The sequence below is a fragment of the Perca fluviatilis genome, chromosome 23 (genome assembly GCF_010015445.1).
Source record: "Perca fluviatilis chromosome 23, GENO_Pfluv_1.0, whole genome shotgun sequence".
NCBI lineage: Eukaryota > Metazoa > Chordata > Actinopteri > Perciformes > Percidae > Perca > Perca fluviatilis.
In genome coordinates, this window is record NC_053134.1 from 29,028,655 (window position 1) to 29,052,470 (window position 23,816).

General features: G+C 46.0%; 1 long non-coding RNA gene and 1 pseudogene across 1 annotated transcript; one reads left to right on the forward strand and one right to left on the reverse strand.

Moving 5' to 3' along the window:
* The first annotated feature begins 322 nt into the window (after positions 1–322).
* LOC120553663 lies at positions 323–2,707 on the forward strand. The gene is made up of 3 exons (XR_005638195.1): positions 323–354; positions 1,811–1,826; positions 2,216–2,707. It is a non-coding gene; the product is annotated as an uncharacterized LOC120553663 (long non-coding RNA).
* A 4,093-nt stretch (positions 2,708–6,800) lies between these two features.
* Positions 6,801–14,518, reverse strand: LOC120553223 (annotated as a pseudogene).
* Positions 14,519–23,816: the final 9,298 nt, after the last annotated feature.

A 23,816-nucleotide genomic window follows, 5' to 3' on the forward strand; every position in this document is an offset into this window, starting at 1 on the left:
TAAACTGTTTAGCTTGTAACTGACATTGTGGCTTATGTTTGTTTGTTATTAAGTAAAATGAGTAGTAAATGTTCACATTTCACTAGCCACTCAATTGTGTAATAACACTAACTACGATAAATGTGCTTTATCTTATTTTATCAGCTGCATTCAACAATATGTGTATTCATAAATAAATATATATATATTTTTAAATAACTGCTCTGCCTCACAGCCAGACTTACTGTTAGAGCAGAATTTAGCCTGTTACTGAGTTTTTTGGTCTTTCTGTTTGTACATTAGGAGCTTGAACACTAACTCACAGTTTGTCACTTTTCTCAACAGAACATCGATACTACTGTGCGCTTTTGGTTGGTAAGTATAGTAATGCTATAACTGAAATTGATAATAGATCACACAACTCGATTGTAGATAACTATTTAGCATCTATGCATGTTAAAGGAACACGCCGACTTATTGGGACTGTAGCTTTTTCACCGTATTCCCCAGAGTTACATAAGTCCATACATACCCTTCTCATCTTCATGTGTGTTGTAACTCTGTCAGAGTCCTATATTCATGTTGTGATTTGTATAGTCACAGCGTGTTCAAATAACAAGGTGACATGAGACACAGACATCTTCTAACCGTATACAAACTGGGGACTATATTCTCAGAAGCGGAAGCACTGCTACTTAGGCAGAGTGATGGAGAGAGTTGAGATGGCGCCGCATATGGCGACTCGGTGTGTTTGTGCATGTTGCTTTAATGTTTTAATGTGATTTGCACTTACGATACCAAGACACATCCCTCGTGTGTGTAAACATACTTGGCAATAAAGCTTTTCTGATTCTGATTCTGATTCTGATTAAAATAAGCTAAAGTAAAACTGGATGTGTCTTGCTCTATCCCTCACTATACTGAAAAGACATGTTTCTTTTTACAATGAAAAGTTAATTTTTTTAAGATACATGGTTCTTACAAAACAGCAACGCTACAAACAGATGATAATCTTGTAGGGGAGGTCAAATACACTGACAGGGAACATTATACTGTACAATGAGTACTCTAACTACAGACATTGTTTTACCAAAGGTTTGTAGTTGTACTTGTGGAATATTTTCACACTGTGGTATAGTTAGTTAGGTTTTATTTCTGTGTCATGCGAAACATTTTGGCCCATCCCACATGGGATTACAAGACACCACAAATTTACTTATTTAACAAACATCTTCCTGTTGCATATACAAATCATTTGGAGAAATACATGAATACAAATATATACATATACACACACATATATATATATATATATATATATATATATATATATATATACACACACACACGCACATACACACATGCCACACACAAACAACAATTTCTCATCCACACTTCATCTCGATGAAGAGCTTTTTTCATCTTCTCCCAAGCTTTATCTAGATAATTGGCTAATTTATATGTTTCATATGTGAACAGCTATCTCAGTCTTTGAACATCATTCATATTTACCAAGTCAATCTCTGCTTTTATCCTACGAAACAAAAACAATCACGCTGTTCACAATAAAAAGGACAATATAAAACAAAATGGAACTCATTTTCTATATATGTATAAATATTTTACTTATGTGAATGATCTAAAGTCTTCCACCACTGCACGTATGTACTACGTATATTTAATTAATATTACAGTAAACAAAAAAATCTTGATAATAAAATAAATTACTGTTGTGAATTTCTTGTCTTGTAAAATGAAACTGAAAATCCTCTCCTCTCTCCCCCCAATGCTTTTGCTCCACCTCCTCTCTACGTTGCTGCTGGACCATCAGTGTTGGTTACCCCGTGGTATGTTCACACACATGAATGATGTCGTTGCTATGACATGTGTTGCCTTGACACTTTGTTCGGCATTAAATACTACTAATGTCTAACGTTACTGTACACATCTGCTTGTGCACTCTACATACTTTTAGTTAGTATTTCACAATCTGTGTTAGTGACTCCTTGGACACTCCACAGTGTACCTCACACATGTGAAAATTTTGCCCCATGATGTGATTGAATACAGAAGTCACTGAATATAATGAAATGAAACAATGACAATACTAAAATCCTCTTAGCTAAATCACAACAATTTGGATAAAAAGATATTGACATATTTAAAGCAATCACTTTTCATGTAATGTTTTTTCTTCTTTTTTGTTGGTCTAATGCATGTTTTTATTTTGTTACAGGTGTGCAGCTGCCCTCCAGCTCCTCTCCATCTCCCTCTCCATCTCCCCCTACTTCTATCACATCTCTCTTTACTGGCCCTTCTATCCACTCTCTCTATTAATGGTTCTTTTCACCTCTCTCCAATAACATCTACCACTCATCCCTAATATTATTGGTTCTCTTCACCTCTCTCCTATAACATCTACCACTCATCCCTAATATTATTGGTTCTCTTCACCTCTCTCCTATCATTTGATACCGCTCTATCTACATTTGGTTCACTTGTTGCAAGTTACCCTTTGGTTCTGGTTCAAAGATTATCACCCATTTGTTCTGGTTGGAAAGCTCCAGATTTCTGGTATCTGGTTTTGGTTCTACAGGTTGTTTGGTACCTGATCATTCTGTTTTATGGTTCTGTGAGTTTCTCTTCTCACACTTTTTCTACCTCTCCTGTCTCTCTCTCTCACACATTTGATTTGGCCTTTTCAATTGGCAAAAATTCAGTTATTGTATTTTTGAATTATCCATATTGTTTCAATTTATTCTATTTGGTAACAGTCATTATTAAATAAATTATTAAGAAAGGTAATTTTTAATTTGTTCATTACATTTAAGTTAATTGAAAAGACACACATTTTGTTTAGCTTTTATCACAAACATTGGACTGTAAAAACTAATTCAAAGTTAAATCTGGTACATTATCAAATATAAGTTGCTGTTATAAAGTGTATCATTAAATAAAACTATCTATTGTTACTATAACAAATTGAAGTCCAAATCTATATTTATACAAAAAAGAGCTGTAGTTGTTCCTGGACCGTGTTGCTGTGGAGCTCTGTACCAAAAGGTTTGTTTTGACTGCAAATATCTTCACACAAGAGGGCACATAATCATTTTTTTGTTTACTTGAGTAGTATAAGTGTAAAACTAATTACACTACATACATTGTATTATTTGTGTCTGATTCACATATTTGTACCCTATCTATACATCCACCCACATTGTTTGCATCAACAAGTTTTGTACATGCTTTGTTGGTTAGACCTTTTATAAAGTAAAATAAATAAACCAACTGAAAGGAGTAATTGTATTCTTCGCTCATATTAAAATAAACCTCTGAATATATTAAAGTTGAAGACATTTAATCTGGCATTTACAAACCTTAAATAAACAAATACCATAGTTATTTTTAGAAGAGCACAGCATTTGAATATCAGTACAGATTTTTTGATAGTGCCTTAAAATACTAAAACGTATTCCTGTGTCCTATATTGGTATATCAACTATTGGTTTTCAATTTGCTGAAGATACTGAAACTTAAGTACCACTGAAATATATCCATATATAATTTGTGTAAAACGTCAACTTTAATTTTATCTTCTGAATATCTATAATATCTTTACAGGCTTGAAAAGGATTTTCTGGAAAAACAATTTGACATTGTTACTTAAAAATAATTATAAAGAGAATACCCTTGAGATATAAATCACCATTGTTAAGAGCAGATACTGCTTTAATCTACCTTATCCTGCTAAGTTAATAGTAATATCTTGTGATTGATATTGTTTTTATTGTCTTGATTGTCTATAATAAAAATAAAACAAGATTTGTGGTTTTGGATCATATCAACAATGCCGAGGAAGAGTAAGAAGTCACAAGCTGCAAGTCTGCGCCAGCAGAGGTCGAAGGAGATTCAGGGTACAACAGGTGAACAGGTAGACTGTGTTGGTCCTCAGAGCTGTGGAGAGGTCAAGATGGCTGCAGCGTCTCGTGATGATGAAAGTGTGACACAGAGAAGTCAGAATGATGTACCAAAGGTTTCTGCTGATGAGAGAGGATGTCACAGCGATGGTGAAGCAAGGCCTGCTATTGTGACCCTGGTAAAGCTCAGAGGTCAAAGTGATGAGCCAGGTGTACCACAGGTATCTTATGCTGACATGGTCAAGAAAAGATGTGTGGCAGTTTCTTCTGAAGCTAACCAGGTAAACCACAGAGGTCAAAGTGTCATGTCACCACAGGCATCTTATGCTAATGTAAAGAGTGGACACCCTCAGTGTGTAGCAGGCCCTTCTCATGCAGACTGTGTAAATCCAGCAGGTCAGCCTTCTGTAAGACACGTCCTTGCATCCCGCAGCCAGGCCTCTTGTAAATATGGTAAAAACAGAAATCAGCAGTGCACCTGCAATTCATTAACATTTCTGGCGTTCCTTCACGAGAATGAAAACATCACCAGAGCCGATCTTGACCTTGTTTTGGATAAAGGTAATACGATGTATAAAGAAGTCAGGAAAATCTTTCCTAATCACATCTATCTGACCACTGACGAGCTCCCTCACGAAGTACCTGCACGCACGCGTACACATTATGTGGACAGGGAACAACTTTCTAGATATGGCACATTAGGAGAACCATTACCTGGCGCTCTAGACAGTTTTCTGGACCTAGAGGCAGGACTCAGCTGCTTGCTATCCGATGTCCAGTATGGATTGCTTCTGATGAGAGTATTATGCATTGCTGTATTCAGAACAAAGTCCGGCAGATACGGTTTCTTTGATCCACACTCCAGAACAGCCTAAGGTTTGCCCCTCCATCCTGGTTCTCGCACTCCTGGTACTGCTGTCATGCTGACATTTACACGTCTTCATGATATGATTGATCACCTTCTGAAGTATCACAGAATGTTGGGTACACAGCCCTCCTGTGAGTATGAGTTAAAGCCTGTGGAGTTTTACAATGTGACCACTGCCATTCTGAATACTGCTATCTCAGACAGAGACAGTCAGTCTACAACTCACACTGCTGCTGTATCAACTGCTCTGTTGGATGCCACTCTTCAAAAGGAGACAAGTCTGAGTGCTCATATCGGTGACAAATCTGTACATGAAGTATTTACTCATATGGAAACTGAACCAGAAATGTCTAGGCAGATAAACTTGAATTGTGTCGCATTAAACGAAGCTGCGCTGAATGATTCAAACTTAACTATTTCAAAGGTAAACACAGATGCAACAGATGTCTCTGGTAACATATTACAGAGAGTGTCCCCAAACATCACATCTGTATCTTCTGTGAAACATAAAGAGGTTCATGTCATATTGCCTGATTATAGTCAAACTGAAGCAGAACCATCAACTGAATTTATTGTGAATTCTGTTACATCACACAATGCTACTGACAGTAAGTCAAACTTGACTGCTCCAAATACTGTGGCGAGTGATGACGTCTCGCGTAAACTGAAGAAACTTAATAAACAGCAAAGGAGAAAAATTAAGAGGAGACTATTGCTCTCTGAAAAGCTATCACAAAGACAGGAGAATCAAAAAAGGAAAGAAAGGACAAACTATGCTTCAAATGAAACATATAAAGGAAAGAAAAAATTTTATATAACGATCCGATACCGACAAGATCGTGAGTTTCGAATGAAACAAAGAGAAAGAATAAACAGCTCATACAGAGAAAACCTTGAGTTTAGAATGAAACAAAGAGAAAGAATGAACATTTCACCCAGAGAAAAAGCTGAGTTTAGAATGAAACAAAGAGAAAGAATGAACAGCTCATACAGAGAAAAAACCTTGAGTTTCGAATAAGAAAAAGAGAAAGAATGAACAGCTCATACAGAAAAAACTCTGAGATTCGAATAAGAAAAATAGAAAGAATGACAACGTTTTACAGAAACGACGTTGACTTCAGAGTGAGGCAGAAATCTTATATGCGATCTTATATAAATCAGCGTTATGCAAATGACAAAGCTTTCAGAGATAGACACAGACAACTAATGAGACAAAGAATGCGAGACCGATTTAAGAACAACCTTCTGTTTAGAAGTACATCTAAAATGAGATGTGCAAATAAAATAAAAAGGAAATACAGATTGATAAATCGACAAACATGTGAGAGTGACAGAGAAAATGACAACTCTTTAATCAAAGAGGCCATATCTCTTTTCAGAACGCATATAAAGCAAGGTCCGACGTATGTCTGCACGGTCTGCCATAAAGCCTCATTTCCAAACCAAGTCCACCCCTGCACAAGGTCAAATTATGTCAAAAATCCACATATAGTTGCAGCTTGCTTGACAGGGAAGTATGTGCATGTTTGCGATGAAGGCTGTGAACACTGCAAGGTGCCTGATGAGAGAAGAAGTGAGTGGATCTGTTACACCTGTCATGATCATCTTAACCCTTGTGTTGTCCTTCGTGTCACGGGGACTTGTTTAGTTTATGTACTGTCCTACTACCCCGGCGTTGCGCTTCGGGTCCCCGGGACCCTTTCGTGTATGGTTTCACATCAACCGCCGTCGCCTCGTCCTTCGGGTCAACGGGACCCCGGCTTGTGTGTGTGTGTGTGTGTGTGTGGGTGTGTGTGTGGGTGTGTGTGTGTGGGTGTGGGTGGGTGCGTGCGTAACATCATCTCACATCTCACACAGCAGATATATGTCAAAGGGTTTTTATTCAAAAGATTTTCAACAGTGTTGTTCATGTCACTTTGTTGCACACACACACACCCACACACACACTGCGTTCACGTCATTTGTCCATTTGCTCGTTGTGCAGAGCACACAGCCCAAGCTCACACCGGTGCCGTCCCAGCCAAGAGGCTACGGTCTCACACATTCCGCGCAGTAGGTCCGCGTGCAGCTCCTGCAGATGTATCTCTTGGGCGCCCCGCACACGGTGTGTGTCTTGCGGTCCCTTTGTCCTCGGACAGAGCTGACACCTCTTCCTGTTGCCGGTCACCCGGGGCGCGATCGGCTCCGAGTCGTCGGCGTCTTCGCCGTCTTCGTCGCCGTCTTCGTCGCCGTCTTCGTCGCCGTCTTCGTCGCCGTCTCTTCGTCGCCGTCTTCGTCAACCTCTCCGTCAACCTCTCCGCCGGCCGCCGCCCTGCTCGTCGCGGCTTTGACACGATGGCGGACACTTCGGTGCAAGGCAGACGCCGGCGTCTCTCGATGAGCGGAGTCACGAGCGCACGGCCCAGCCGCTCGAGGAAGGCCCTGCGCCTGTCGAGCTTGCCGCGCGACAGCCACTGGGAGCTCGGCCAGAGATAAGGGCTTGGGCGCGACACGTCGAGGATGTTGTGGAACACGGCGAGGGCCAGCGCCGCTTCCTCGCGGCAGCTGTATGCGGCGCGGACAAGCTTGTCCAGGTTGTCCACGCCGCCCTTGGTGCTGTTGTAGTGCAGGATGATGTCGGGCTTGGCGTGCCTGGCGGCGCTGACCCGCTGCGCCCCCGGTGTGCAGCGTGCTTCAGCAGCACCACGTTCCTGTTCCTCTTGGGCACGAGGAGGACACCAGCGTGACGGGTGTGTGAAGGCAAACTTGACGGAAGACCGCGCGGCCCTTGGTGTCGAAAGCCGAAGCGGCAGCTCGGTCTTGTTCTTGCGCATCGTGCCCACCACGGTGAGGCGCCTCTCGTGGAGCAGCCGCCGGGCCAGATCGTAGGAAGTGAAAAAGTTATCGCACGTCACGTTGCGCGGGCCCCGCAGGCCCTCGGTCAGGTCCATCACCACGCGGGCGCCCTGATTCCTCTCGGTGGCGCCGCTCGCGGACTTGCCCGTGTAGACCTGCATGTTCCACGCGTAGCTGGATGCGGCGTCGCAGGCCGCCCACACCTTGAGGCCGTACCGGCCGGGCTTGCTGGGTATGTACTGGCGGAAGGAGCATCGACCTTGGTGTCTGCGTCCGTGTCGTCGTCAACAATGGAGAACGAGAAGGAGCAAGGGAAAGGAGTCGGCGGGCGAGGAACCAGAGTGCAAAGAGGAAATGAGAAGCAGAAAGAGATAAAAATAAACGAGGATACCAGAAAGAAGAATCAAAAATTTAAAAACATCCGTGTGCGCATACGCACACACACACACAAGCATTGTACACTACGGGGGTTGACGAAGAACAAAACGCGACACAACACCCAACACGAGACACGACTTGTGCCACGGCGGTGGGTGAGAAGAACAAACGGGGACAAAAGTGAAAGTGGCCTAGACACGTGCTCCGCAGGCAGCAGACTAGCAGTCTGTCTGGCAACTCTCGTCCGTTTGGAGGGCTTGTGAGCAGTGGCGGCGGCGGCGACCAAACTCTAGTCGGGTGGCCACGCACGCATGACCGACGACGACGACACTCAGCTCCAAAGGGAACCAGCTGCTCGTCCACGGTCACGTTGGGGCCCGGGTTGTAGAGGCGAGGCAGCCGCCGCGCCCAGGCGTCCCACACGTCTCGTACGGCCGCCAGTTTGTCCGAGGCGCGTCTGGCGGCTCTGGTCTCGCGGTCGTCGAATCGCAGCAGTCTGGAGTTGTGACCTCTCGGAGCCTCATGAAACCTTTCAACCACAAACTAGACACCTAGAGCATTCAAAGGATGTATGGCTTTCCACCAGTGTGACAATTCCTTTTTCCAACCAATCACTCCAAAAAAGGGGAGATCAGACGTGACGTGCCGACGTGTAAGGTGAGCGTATTGTGTCACTTCCGGTGTTCCCGTGTTACAAACGCTAGTTTGCTGCTCCGGCAAAAGCTTACTGAACTCTGCTTCACTGTTTAAATTAGCAGCTATTTGCCTGGATTGCATTTGAATTACAATTGTTTTACTCAAGCACTTATACTTAGCTTCACTTACAGCGACTGACTCGCTGAATTTACAATTGTTAAAACACTGTTAGCTACTTTAGCTTAGCCATTAGCAATGGCTAATTCCTCTCCCTCTCCTGCTCTCTCTTGCTCTGTGTGTCAAATGTTTAGCTATTCCCCTGCCTCCTTTAGTGATAACGATACATGTAATAAATGTAGTATATTCGCTGTTTTGGAGGCAAGGCTTAGTGAATTTGAGTCACGGCTCCGCACCATGGAATCAGAATCGTATGCTTCCGTAGCTAGCCAGCACCATGTAGTTAATGCGGGCCAACATACTGTAGCTTCTATAGCTTCTGCTAGCTGTCCCCCGGCAGACCCCGAGCAGCCGGGCGAGTGGGTGACTGTCCGAGGGAAGCGTAGCGTTAGATCTAGACCAGGGAGTGCACATGATGAAGGTCGCTCTAAACCGGAGCGTCTTCGCCTCTCTAACAGGTTCTCCTACTCAGCGATACACCCGCTGAGAAGCCAGTTCTGGTTATTGGGAGCTCTATACTGCGAAATGTGAAGCCAGCGGGCCCGGGCGGCTACAGTAGGCCTACCTACGGTCATATGTGTCCCCGGGGCTGGAGCGGGGATATAGAAACCCATCTAAAGCTGCTGGCAAAAAGAACCGTAAATACAGTAAGATCATACTTCACGTAGGTGGTAATGGTCGTAAATCGGAGATCACTAAAATGAATGTTGAGTCACTTTGTGCATACGCAGAATACAGTCGGACTCAGTAGTTTTCTCTGGACCCCTGCCAAACCTGACCAATGATGAAATGTACAGCCGTACGTCATCCTTCCACCGCTGGTTGTCGGGGTGGTGCCCAGCTAATGATGTGGGCTATGTGAATAACTGGAGGGCGTTCTGGGGAAAGCCTGGTCTGATTGAGAGAGACGGCATTCATCCCACCTGGGACGGTGCCGCTCTCATATCAAAAAATCTGAACGAGTTTATCAGACATAAACCATGACAACCCAAGTTTGATATTAGTAATCAGAGGTGCAGTGCTACGCGCCCTGCGTGCTTCCGTTGGAGCAGTCGCCCACTCATAGTCTAATAAGCACGGTGTCTGTCCCCCGGCTCAGATCGGTTAAATCAAAGGTAAACAAAAGATGCGCTATACTTAACAACCTAATTGGAATTAAAACTACTGCAATAGAACAAAATAGGAAAATTAGATGTGGACTATTAAATATTAGATCTCTGTCTTCTAAAGCAGTATTGGTAAACGAGTTGATATCAGATAATAAAATTGATTTATTTTGTCTTACTGAAACCTGGCTGGGCCATGAAGACTATGTTAGTCTAAATGAAGCCACTCCTCCCAGCCATATTAATACTCAAATTCCTAGAGGCTCAGGCCGAGGAGGGGGAGTTGCAGCCATCTTTGATGCAAGCCTGTTAATTACTCCTAAACCTAAATTACATTATAACTCATTTGAAAGTCTTGTTCTTAATCTTCAACATCCAAAATGGAAAACATTACAGCCAATTATATTCGTTGTTATTTACAGGGCTCCAGGTCCGTATTCTGAATTTTTATCTGAATTCTCGAGTAAGTTTTATCATGTTTAGTCCTTAAATCAGACCAAGTACTTCTTGTAGGTGATTTTAATATCCATGTGGACGTTGACAATGACAGCCTTAGTACTGCTTTCAACTCATTACTGGATTCAATCGGTTTCAGTCAGAGTGTGCACATGACGCGCACTGTTTTAACCACACCCTCGACCTTGTGCTGGCATATGGTATTGAAATTGAGGATTTAATAATATTTTCGCAGAATTCGGTATTATCAGATCATTCTTTAATCACTTTCGAATTCTTACTACCTGATTATATTAAATTAGATAAAAGCTCCTACACCAGATGCTTATCTGACAGTGCTATAGCTAAATTTAAAGAAGATATTCCAACAGCATTCGACTCTATGTCATGCCTTAACATAACAGAGGACCTGTATGTTAACCTCAGTCCCTCTCAAATTGATGGATTTGTAGACGGTGTTACGTACACGCCTACGGATCGACCTTAGACTCCGTCGCTCCCTGAAAAAGAAGATGATGAAGCAAAGGAAACTAGCACCTTGGTATAACTCCCAAACTCGCAAATTAAAACAAATCTCGCGAAACCTCGAATGTAAGTGGCGTTCCACCAAGGTGGAAGAATCTCGTTTGGATTGGCAAGAATGTCTCAAAACCTATAGGAAGGCCCTAAGAAAGGCCAGATCAGACTATTACTCATCACTAATAGAAGAAAACAAGAACAACCCAAGGTTTCTTTTCAGCACTGTCGCCAGGCTGACAGACAGTCACAGCTCTACTGAGCCATCTATTCCTCTAGCTCTGAGTAGTGATGACTTCATGAGCTTCTTCAATGATAAAATTACAACAATTAGAGATAAAATTCATCACCTTTTACACTCAACTTCTAACGGTTCACCTTTAAACGCAGAGTCGTTAGAAATAAAGACTAGTCTCGACATATACTTAGACTGCTTTTATCCTATAGACCTTCAACAATTAATGTTAAAGATATCCTCAGCTAAGCCATCTACCTGTCTCTTGGACCCCATCCCAACGAGACTACTCAAAGAAGCATTACCTGTGGTTAACACCTCATTACTAGATATGATCAATGTGTCTCTATTAACAGGTTATGTACCACAGTCATTTAAAGTAGCTGTGATAAAACCTGATAAAAAGGTGGTTGCTAATCAGTTATGTGATTTTCTACATAGCAATAGTTTATTTGATGACTTTCAATCACGATTTAGAAAGAATCATAGCACAGAGACGGCACTGGTGAAAATTACTAACGACCTTTTAACTGCTGCAGACAAAGGTCTTGTCTCCATTCTTGTTTTACTAGATCTTAGTGCTGCATTTGACACAATTGACCATTCAATCCTGTTACAGAGATTGGAACACTTGGTTGGCATTAAAGGAATTGCTCTGAGTTGGTTTAGGTCCTATTTCTCTGATCGATCTCAATTTGTGAATGTTAATGATAAATCCTCCAAGTACGCTAAAGTTAGCCATGGGGTTCCTCAAGGCTCAGTGCTTGGACCAATTCTATTCTCCTTATATATGCTTCCTCTAGGCAATATTATTAGAAAACACTCAATTAACTTTCACTGTTATGCGGATGACACCCAATTATACTTGTCAATCAAACCAGACGAAACCAGTCAGCTAGCTAAATTTCAAGCGTGCATTAAGGATATAAAATCCTGGATGACCTATAATTTTCTGATGTTAAACCCTAACAAAACTGAAGTTATTGTGCTGGGCCCTAAACACCTCCGAACTTCATTATCTAGAGATATAGCTACTCTGGATGGTGTTGCCCTGGCCTCCAGCACCACTGTTAGAAATTTAGGAGTTATCTTTGATCAGGATATATCCTTTAATGCCAATCTAAAACAAACCTCAAGAACAGCCTTTTTTCATCTTCGTAACATTGCCAAAATTAGGAATATCCTGTCTCCAAACGCGGCTGAAAAACTAGTCCATGCATTTGTTACTTCCAGGCTGGACTATTGTAATTCCCTACTGTCAGGTTGCTCAAATAAGTCTCTTACACAGACTATCCCGCGAATCCAGAATGCTGCAGCGTGTTCTCACAAGAACTAAGAAAAGAGATCATATTTCTCCTGTATTAGCTTCTCTGCATTGGCTTCCTGTTGAATCCAGGATTGAGTTTAAAGTCCTTCTCTTGACCTACAAAGCTCTAAATGGTCTAGCACCATCATATCTAGAAGAGCTCCTAATACCCTATTGTCCTACTAGAGCACTGCGCTCCCAGAATGCAGAGTTACTGGTGGTACCTAGAGTCTCTAAAAGTAGAATGGGAGCTAGAGCCTTCAGTTATCAGGCTCCTCTCCTATGGAACCAGCTCCGATCTGGGTTCGGGGGCAGAAACTGTCACCTCATTCAAGAATGAACTTAAAACTCTCCTATTTGACAAAGCTTATAGTTAGGGGATGAGGAGTTGCAGTGTTCACCTAACTGGCCCAACTGCTTCTCTTCATAATTGTTAGATTAATAATACATAACAAAGTAGAGGGAGGCAGGCCAGCCAAGCCAGATCCGCAGGGGAGAGTTCTAAGCCAAAACGCTACCTCTCCTTATGACCTGTCTCTCTTAGTTACCTGTTATAGTTACGCTGTTATAGTCCTAGACTGCCGGGGGACTTCCTTCCTTTGACACACTGAGCTGCTCTCTCCTCTCCTTTCTATTACTGTTACTATTACTATTACTATTTGTGTGCAGCCCGTCCCAGAAATGCTTGTTACTAATCCTAGCTTCTGGGGAGTTTACTCCCTGGAGTCCTTATGCTTTTTTCCCCCAAGCGTATTTCCTTGGAGAACATTGGCACCAAGATCCTGGTTGCAGCTGTCGCCGTGGTCCTGCTGCACTCCCTGCTGAACTCAGCGATGCCCTGCAATGTCATGCTGCGTCCTGCTGAACCCTGCAGCTTCCCGCTACATCCAGTCACTGTTCCATTATTAATGTGACTACTATCGCCACTGTTCATCACACCCCCAACCGGCTCGTCAGACACCGCCTACCAAGAGCCTGGGTCTGTCCGAGGTTTCTTCCCAAGAGGGAGTTTTTCCTCGCCACTGTCGCACTGCTTGCTCTTGAGGGAATTACTGGAATTGTTGGAATTGTTGGGGCTTTGTAAATTATAGAGTGTGGTCTAGACCTACTCTATCTGTAAAGTGTCTCGAGATAACTTATGTTATGATTTGATACTATAAATAAAATTGAATTGAATTGAATTGAATTGGAGAGCGCGTGGAACCGTTTGAGCGCCATGGTGGCGCGGAAGATGGCCCTGCCGTTGTCCTCGTGCCACAGGCTCGCCACGGCCTCGTGTCGGGACCTGAACACGCCGGCGAGGAGCAGCAGCCCGAGGTAGGCGCGCAGCTCCGTGGCGTCCACAGCTTTCCAGTCTGCGCTGTACCGCCTGCGGCCCTCCAGGTTCGTGGCGGCCAGTACCTTGTCCTGTATTTGCGGCGTGACAAACAGCTCGAACGCGGAGAGTATGTCGCGAACGCGAGTGGCCGCGTACTCTGTGGGTCCCGGCTCTTGTCGGTGTCGTCCTCGGCGTTGGTCTCGTTCGTTGTCTCGGTCTCGTTCGCCGCCATCGTCGTCGCCGTCATCGTCGCCGTCATCGTCGCCGTCGTCGTCTCGTTGTCGGTCCTCTTCCTCCTCTTCGTATTCGGCGCCACGGCGGCGGCGGCGAGGTCGAGGGCGACGGGGATGATACGTGGTCGAGGACCATTCGATTTCGCCGTTTCTCGACACGAACCTTTCGCTCTCCTCCTCGTCGTCGTCGTCTGAGCCCTCGTTGTCTTCATCTCCCCTGTGCCGTACACCCTCTTGGGGTTCTGCGATTGCACCTCGTTCTCCTCCTCCTCGTTCTTGTCCTCCTCGTTCTCCTCCTCTTTGTTCGTCTCGGTTGTCGGCGTAGTCGTCTTCTCCTGCGTCGTCGTGTTTGTCTCGTTCCTCGTCTGACTCGCACCCGCCTGATGACCATTCGTCGCCGGACTCGCTGTCGTCGTCGTCGTCTTCTTCTTCTTCCTTTTCTTCTTCTGTGTCTTCTTCTTCTGTGTCCTCTCCCACCTCTTCAACTTGGGGGACATTGCGTGCCGCGAGGGCGAGAGCCCGACGCAGCTTCCAATCTAGAGTCACACAACGGGCCATGCCGGCTGCTGAACCGAGTACAAAGGTCCGAAAGAAGAAGAAGAAGAAGCAGCAAATATGACAAAAACAAGAAGACGAATGTGTACAGTGTATATGTGTGTGTACAGTGTATACGTGTATGGGTGTGTGTGTGTATAATAAAAGTGTTTAGTAGGACAATACGAGGTTTGTTACCTTGTCACATTGACCCCGAAGGCCAGAGCCGCTGCAGTGGAGAAATAGCATTGAATACTGGCAGGGGTCACATTGACCCCGAAGGCCAGGGCAGCGGTAGTGGAGAAATACCATTGAATATGCGGCCGGGGTCACATTGACCCCGAAGGCCAGAGCCGCGGTAGTGGAGAAATACCATCGAATAACGCATGGGGTCACATTGACCCCGAAGGTCAGAGCAGCGGCAGTGGAGAAATACCATCGAATACTGGCCGGGGTCACATTGACCCCGAAGGCCAGGGCAGTGGCAGTGGAGAAATACCATCAAATACTGGCCGGGGTCACATTGACCCTGAAGGCCAGAGCAGCGGTAGTGGAGAAATACCATCGAATAACACATGGGTCACATTGACCCCGAAAGCCAGAGCAGCGGTAGTGGAGAAATACCATCGAATAACGCATGGGGTCACATTGACCCCGAAGGCCAGAGCCGCTGCAGTGGAGAAATAGCATCGAATACTGGCAGGGGTCAGATTGACCCCGAAGGCCAGAGCAGCGGTAGTGGAGAAATACCATTGAATAACACATGGGTCACATTGACCCAGCGGTAGTGGAGAAATACCATCGGAATCGATGGGTCACATTGACCCCGAAGGCCAGAGCCGCTGCAGTGGAGAAATAGCATCGAATACTGGCAGGGGTCAGATTGACCCCGAAGGCCAGAGCAGCGGTAGTGGAGAAATACCATTGAATAACACATGGGTCACATTGACCCCGAAGGCCAGAGCAGCGGTAGTGGAGAAATACCATCGAATAACGCATGGGGTCACATTGACCCCGAAGGCCAGAGCCGCTGCAGTGGAGAAATAGCATCGAATACTGGCAGGGGTCACATTGACCCCGAAGGCCAGAGAAGCGGTAGTGGAGAAATACCATCGAATAACGCATGGGGTCACATTGACCCCGAAGGCCAGAGCCGCTGCAGTGGAGAAATACCATTGAATAACACATGGGTCACGGGTCACATTGACCCCGAAGGCCAGAGCCGCTGCAGTGGAGAAATAGCATCGAATACTGGCAGGGGTCACATTGACCCCGAAGGCCAGAGCCGCTGCAGTGGAGAAATACCATTGAATAACACATGGGTCACATTGACCCCGAAGGCCAGAGCCGCTGCAGTGGAGAAATACCATCGAATAACACATGGGTCACATTGACCCCGAAGGCCAGGGCAGCGGTAGTGGAGAAATACCATTGAATAACGCATGTGTCACATTGACCCCGAAGGCCAGAGCCGTTGCAGTGGAGAAATACCATTGAATACTGGCCGGGGTCACATTGACCCCGAAGGCCAGAGCCGCTGCCTCCGGGATAAGCTTCTTCTCCTTACCTGTGTTTCACATGGAAGATCCCGCCTCTCGATGTCAGTGACTGTCATTGGCTCAACTACATGTGAAACAGTCGAATGGGGTTGACTTGACCCGCAGCCATTGGCCTGTTTCACTTAGCTGCTGTGCTGTGATTGGACAACCCGCCCCCTCCTCCACACCCCCAACGGTAACGTTCAACGTCATGTAGGACGTTCACTGTCATTGCCGGAGATTTCTTTTCAACTCCAACGGACATTTATTACAAGGTAAGACCAACGTTATTGTCTGTAAAGGGCACAACAGCGTAAAAATATAGTTTTATATATTACAAAATAAGCAGTTAGCCGTGAAATAGTCAGCCAAAGGTAACGAAGTTAACGTAGTTAGCGTAGCGAAGTCAAGTCCGTCCGTCAATGAGCGTTGTGAAGCCCGTCAATACCAGTCCTGTTCTCGGTGAAATGTGTTCCAAATAATATTCCGACTATTGTGTTAAGTCGTTGTGATATAGTACTACTAATGTGTGCAGTCGAAATTTAAAGTTTAATTACGCTTTAGATGTTTTACACATAAATCGCCATTAGCATGTTAGCTAGCGAAGTGAAGCACGTCAATGCCAATCCTGGTCTCGGGTGTCGGTGAAATGTGTTCAAAATAATATTCCGACTATTGTGTTAAGTCGTTGTGATATAGTACTACTAATGTGTGCAGTCGAAATTTAAAGTTTAATTACGCCATTAGCATGCTTACCATTGAAAATGAATGTGTTTGCATTAGCCACTACTGTGTAGCCTACTGTATTTATTACGCAGTAATACATTTATTTAATCTTTGATCAGACTACATGGTTATCTTCCTTATATCCTGTAGATGTAGTTACTACAGTTTGGAGTCGAAATTCCAAGTGTAAATATGGTTTTAATGTGTAAACAGGACACCTGCTGTTTAATGTATTGTTAATGTATTATACTGTGACTAGGATGTAAACAGTTCATGTGTATTAGTATGTAAACCCATAACTGTGTATACCCATGTGTATTAGTGTAATTATTAGTGTAATTATAGTATAATTATTAGTGTAAATCCTTTATAAATCCCACAATGGGGACATTCACACTGTTGTAGCAGCAAGGGGATAAGATGAAAAGTAGCCTAGAAGACAATAATAAATATAATTAAAGAGAGTGATTATTAAATATTAAAATCTATTTACAGTAATGTTTTATCAGCCCTGTGTGTGTGTGTGTGTGTGTGTGTGTGTGTGTGTGTGTGTGTGTGTGTGTGTGTGTGTGTTGTCCATTTCTTGTCTTTCTAGAAAAATGGAGCCCCTTTTCAGATTGCAGGAACCTTTAATGAGAGAGCTGACCCTGCGGCCCTCTGAGGAAGCGCTGGCCTTCACCCGGAGCCGGAAAGGAGGCCCCTGCCACTGCCCTGGTCAAGAGCCCAGATCAGGTGCAGTCTGAGGCGAGGGATCGGGTGAGAAGGAAGGGAGGTGACCCTGCTGATCACCGGCAGGTGCTGGCCGAGAGTGAGCTGCAGCTCGGCCAGTACAGGGGACAGACTTTCAGGTGGCTGCTAGGCAATGACGTGGGATACGCCGTGACGATCGTCGTGTCCCATGAGAGAGAGAGAGAGAAAGGGGGCATTGGTCTGCAGAGTGCCCTCATGGTCCACAAGGACGCCCTCGTCTCCTATGCCAGGCTGTTCCCGCTGATGGTGGCAGCCATTGACAGGCGTAGGATGCTCCAGGGCAGTCACGAGACCATGAGGGGCCTGGACGACACGCTGGTGGGGTTTGGTCAGTACCGTGACCTCACCTACAAGGCCCTGTACGAGGCATCGGACCACCAGCGGTCATCGTAAGTGTGTGTGAGTGTGTCTGTGTGTGTGTGTGTGTGTGTGTCTGTCTGTTTCTTTGTCTGTGTGTCTGTCTCTGACTTTTTACACATTGCTCTTCTGCTCTCTTTGTAGCTATGTAAATTATGTGAGGAGGGTGGCAGTCAAGTCTGAAGGGTCCATGTTGGCGGACCTAAAAAAATATGTGCTAGCCCGGGATGCAGAGAAAGCAGCCCTGGTGGCAGCTCGGAAGGCAGCCCAGGCAGCACACCCGCCACTGGACGCCGGTGAACCATCAGACGCTGACCTGCTTGCTGTTGCCATGGAGGTGGAACCGGGCAGGGATGCTCCTCCAGCTGCGTCCCCCGTCTCTCTGTCACAGCCACCACAGCGTCCACTTGCCAGAGACACCGCTGGGGAGAGGTCAGCCCCCGGCGCACAGGTATGCTCAGTAAAATATACTGAAAAAGCACTCAAGTAAAAGGAATAAGGAGTTAATTTAAAATTCACTTTAAGTAAAAGTTACTTAGTTACATAACAAAAACTGTAAAACGGGATCTCTCCCATGTAATAAAATAGGACTAATCAAAAACTATTTGGTTTTTCATTAAAGAAACTCGTCTATACAAATGTATACACATGTAATAACATGTAAAATAAACTTCTAACTTGTAAAATTAACTGCATGGCAGCTGTGCTACCTTCAGTTCATCACACTAACACTGCTGTGTTTGTGTGTTTCAGCTGCTCCCACGTGGCTGGAGGCAGACGCTCCCTGAGGAGCAGCACGACTGGGCGGGCCGGGCGCTGTTCAGGAGGGCGTCGAACGCGCCGGGCGGCCTCAACCACAGAACTCCGCCTCCTGGTGGCATCCACCAGGCCCCGGCCCCTTACACCCAGCGCCGCCACAGCCCACCTTCTTCCAGCGCCCTTTCTTTCTGTGGGTCCCCTACAGGATGTGGGCATACCGCCCCCCCGCGCACCCCGTCCCGCCTGTGGGGCCGTTGTGCGGCTGGCCTCTACAAGACTGTGAGGAGGGTCTTGGACAGGAGCGGCTGGTATTTCATGGGCACGGAGTACCTGGAATGCAGCTCCTGTCACAAGCGGGTGCCAGGTTGGTCGCAGGACATCTTGGAACAGCTGGATATTGCTCATCGTGAGGAGTTTCCTGCTGTTCTCACGCATGCAAGTAAGTCATGTAAACAGTAACAGTAAGGGGCCGTTCTCATTGTACGCGCCAACAGCTGCGCTTAGCATGCCAGCTGTGTAGATTATTGTTTTAATTTAAATCATTCAGGTTTGTTTTCGCTATGTGAAATCAACATATATGTCTCCACTGAAATACAATACAATCCTATGTTACATTTTTCTCAGTAACTTTGGTGCATTTGTCAAATCATAATTGCATTTGCACAACAAATCTTTGGAAATCTTTTATGTGTCCAAAGCAAGTATTTATACCAATGAATCAAACTGTCAACCTTAAGCCATTGTTTGTACCAAGATAGAGAAACTGCTTTTGTGTTGTTGTCCATATGTAACAGTTCACTCTGTAAGTATAGTGTAATGAAAAATGCACATGAAAGGGAGCACTATTCCCTATGTGACAAAGTTACACATTATTGTCATCTCTGATCTGAGAAATGCACCAAAGCAACTGTAGCCTACTGTTGTGAGCTGCGAAAACAAAATACCAAGTTGATTATACAGCTCAATACAGGTATTTGTAGGATATATTTATGCATTAAACAAAGTGTTTTCCGTAGAATGAATGATGCATGTGTGAATGTAGGCTCATATCTTAGCTTTATTATACCTAACTGCAATAACTGCAGACCTCTTACTTAAGTATATAAACATGCAATGACACAATGCAAAATTTTATTTAGAAATGAAAATAATCCACACATCTTCATCTATTTAGAGGTAATGTATTTTCTGTGGTTTTCTCCAGTAACCTCTGATTGCCTCTTTTTTCCCTCCCAGGCTGTCCTGCGACCGAGCGGTGATAGGGCTCATGAAGGAGCGCACTTTGGGCAACAGTGCGTCTCGCCTCCGTGCCTCTCTGGTGGAGCAGCACACCAAAGAGTGGATGGCGCGGTCGATGCTCTACCTTTCTGTGCTCCGCAAGCTTCTGGCACCGGGCGCGACGCTGCCGCTGGCGGGGGCGTCGCTTCCACCCATGCACCCGGTGCCCACTGCACTCTGGCTCATAAATGTCTACGTGAGGGAAGCCTTGTCGAGGCTGGACGAGACACGAAGCCAGAGTGACTTCCATCTTTCGTAATCTTTTAAAGATGGACTCCACCAAGAAAAGGTATGCTTTGTTATCCGCCACAGCGCGGTGCGTAACCGGTGTAATGTTTGTTTTGCCGCGCGTCTAAATGTTGCTGTGTCACACAGATCACCAAAAGCTTGCGGGCGGTGCTGCTGGAACGGCTGCCTGGGTCACCAATGTCGGCAACGAAGAATGCGGGCAGGTGCTCATGTCTGTCCTCACCGCAGCAGAGGGGACGGACTTGTCGACATGGCAGCCGGACTGATGAGGCGGTACCGCTTAGCCGGGAAGGCCCCTCCAAAGGTCCTACGTGGACCCGAGACTGCTGTGCCGCCGCGAACGTCTGCAGTCCACCAGATGTTCCACGAGTGGCACGAAGCTGGTCGTCCGGCTGGACGTGTGGCACCTCATGCGGCGCTTCACAGAGGGGTGACCACCGACAGCCACCAGCTCTACGTCTCTCATGGCGAGGCTTTCCCGCCATGTTCGAAGTGGGACGCCGGAGATGTGTCCCGCCTGAAAGAGGCCAAGCAGTCAGAGGAGGGGGGACGTCCAGGAGGTGAAGCTGTCAGCCAAGGAGCTCGCCCGTCACTGCCGGGCGCCGCACCAGGGGGCAGCGGAGACGGAGCTGCTCCTCCAGGAGGTGCTGGACGCCTTCTGGGACATGACGGACACCAGGGCGTCCCCCTTGATTGACCGCGCCCGCATGGAGGAGATCTGGAGCATGACGCCCGCCACCTCGACTGCATCCAGGACCCAGAGGGGGTGGAGCTGCACGCCCAGACGGGGAGCTCACCAAAGGCGGAGTGAAGCTTCCGCCTTCCTCCGTAGCGGACGCTCCCCATCTTCCGGGAATCGTTCCACCTGCACCTGTGCCGCTTCATCCCAGGTAAGTGCATGTGTGGTTTACAACACAACCTACTAAATTTCATATGCATTTCTGTGTTTATTTCTCCTCACACTAACTATTTGTTGCTTTTATTTCTGCTTAGGGCAATCTGCAGTGACGGTACACTTCCAGGTGTACCTGCTGGAGGGCCTGGCGCGGTGGAACGAGAACCGTGGCAGGGCGGCAGTCGAGGGAGGACAGAGGTCGGCGGCGTTGCTACAGCCCAGCTGCAGCACAGCTTTGACCAGCTGACCCAGGAGCTTTGGCCCCGCTGGTCGCCAACTTTACACCCAGCCCAGGGGAGTACACAGGTAATTTGCTTTGAGGTTTATGTCACTCTGTCGGTGTCTGTCAGTTAGCCCTACAATACTATGCAATTTGTATGTATTTTGTATCTCCTCTTTTATACCTTTTTATATTGTATGTTGTGTTATATGGACCTGTGTCTGCAATAAAGCTTTACATATTTAACATCTGTGTCTCTGGCGTGTGTTTGTGTGTGTATGTACAGGGGAACTCATCGGGTGGAGTACCTCTACTCCCAGACCAGCGCTTGTGCTGCAGCAGGACCTCTGCGATCCTGACGCTCCGGGAGGGACTGCTGAGGGAGAGGCGGGGGAAGTGGCAGGACGAGGGGTTTGTGGGAGGAAGAGGGGAGGAGGAGGATGAGCCGGGAGGAGATTTGTGTCCCTAGAGCACCACAGCGCCTCTCCAGTCCGCAAACACCGCCTCCCATGCTTGCTCCGATGGAGTGCAGTGCAGCCGGGCAGGGAGGAGGAGGAGGAGGACATTCTGGGGCCAGACGGTCGTGGCGGCTACCAGCACGCCGTGGCCCTGGCCCAGGCCCTTGTGAAACCGGGCCACACCGGACGTTATGTTATACCCCCGACAAGCCAGAGAGATCACTGCTCTCTGGCAGAATCTGTCGGATTGGGACAAGGTGTCGGGTGAAATTCACCCCCATGCACAAGGACCGGCTTGTCCAGGGCCGATTCAAGAACTCACTCGGCATGCTCACACGCCAGGGTGGACAGTGTGAAGCGGTAAGCAGTCACAATTCATTTCCAAGTCTTGTTTGGTTCTTGTCCTGTCAGTCACTTACTCTCTCTCTCTCTCTTTGTGTGTCTATGTAGTGCGGTCCTTGGCCAGGGGGCTGGAGCGCGCGGTCTCCTAGCCGTCTCCAGGCTTGTGGAGGCTGTGCTGTTGGACCTCAGCATCCTCCACTGCAGCGACAGCAGGACGCATTGCTGGGGTCCAGATTCATCGCTGGGGTGCGTCGTCATGAGGGACTACAACATTATAAGAAACATTTATAGTATGCAGCCCTCAAGGTGAGCACGGGAGGCAAGAACCAGATGAGGGACATCATCGCCATAGCCCGGTCCCAGGCCCGCCAGCGCCCCAGACAGCAGCTGAGCCCTGCCTGCCTTGCACGATCTGCTGCAGCAGTCTGAGCAGCCAGACCAGCCTCTCCCAGCACCGGCCTACCCAAGTGACGCCTCTGGTCTGCCCGCCACCATTAGAGGGTAAGGCCCCGAGCGCTCACGACCTCCTCACAGACAACTCCTCCACTGCCACAGCCTCCTCCTCCTCCCCCCGGGCTACTCCCACAAACTCCAGCAGTGCCAGGCGCCCATGCTGCAGTGCAGCCGGCCCATCCACCAGTGCCAGCACAAGCCCCTCCCAGCACCAGTGCATAGGCGCAGACGCCACCCTCCCACTTCCCACAGCCGCCGCCACAGTCTCAAGGGGACCACGCCTGGAGGCAAGCTCCAGGAAGAAAAGGAACACAGCCCGGGAGTTGGGGAGAACACCTCAAACAGCAAGGATGGCCCCCAGTTTACTGCAGGCTGTGGTCAATCAAAGACCAGGAGAGTTTAGCCACACGCTTTATAAACAGGAGACCTTCTGCTCCCCGGGCTGACGACAAAGGGAGGACTGTGGAGCAGTGGGCTGGCAGAGGTGAAGGGGCAGAGGTGTAGGTTCCCTTAGGGAGGTGGTGTAAGCACTGCTCCTCCGCAAATATTGTGTATGGTTGTTTCAATTGTTAAAATTGTGTATATAGTGGTTTCCCAATTCTTTTAATGAAGTGTCAATATAGAAGTAGTGTATATAGTTCCCAATTGTTTAAAATATTGATAGTTGTGTATATAGTTCCCAATTGTTTTAAATGTATTATTAATATGTATATAGTTCTAGTTTTTAAATATTATTGATAGTTATATAGTTCCCAATTGTTTAAAATATTGATAGTAGTGTATATAGTTCCCAATTGTTTAAAATATTGTATAGTTGTGTATATTCCAATTGTTTAAAATATTGATAGTAGTGTATATAGTTCCCAATTGTTTAATATTGATAGTAGTGTATATAGTTCCCAATTGTTTAAAATATTGATAGTTGTGTATATAGTTTCAATTGTTTAAAATATTGATAGTAGTTTTTTTTTTGTATATAGTTCTCAATTGTTTTAAATGATAGTTTGTTTCAATTGTTTTAAATATTGATAGTAGTGTATATATAGTTCCCAATTGTTTTAAAATATTGATAGTAGTGTGTGTATATAGTTCTCAATTGTTTTAAATATTGATAGTTGTGTGTTGTAGTTCCCAATTGTTTAAAATTTGATATAGTGTATATAGTTCTCAATTGTTTTAAATATTGATAGTTGTGTGTATATAGTAGTGTGTGTTTAGTTGTTTCAATTGTTGTTTTAAATACACTTTTTCTTTTAAACCAATGGTTTCTCCTGCTTCTTTCTGCCTTTAAGAAATT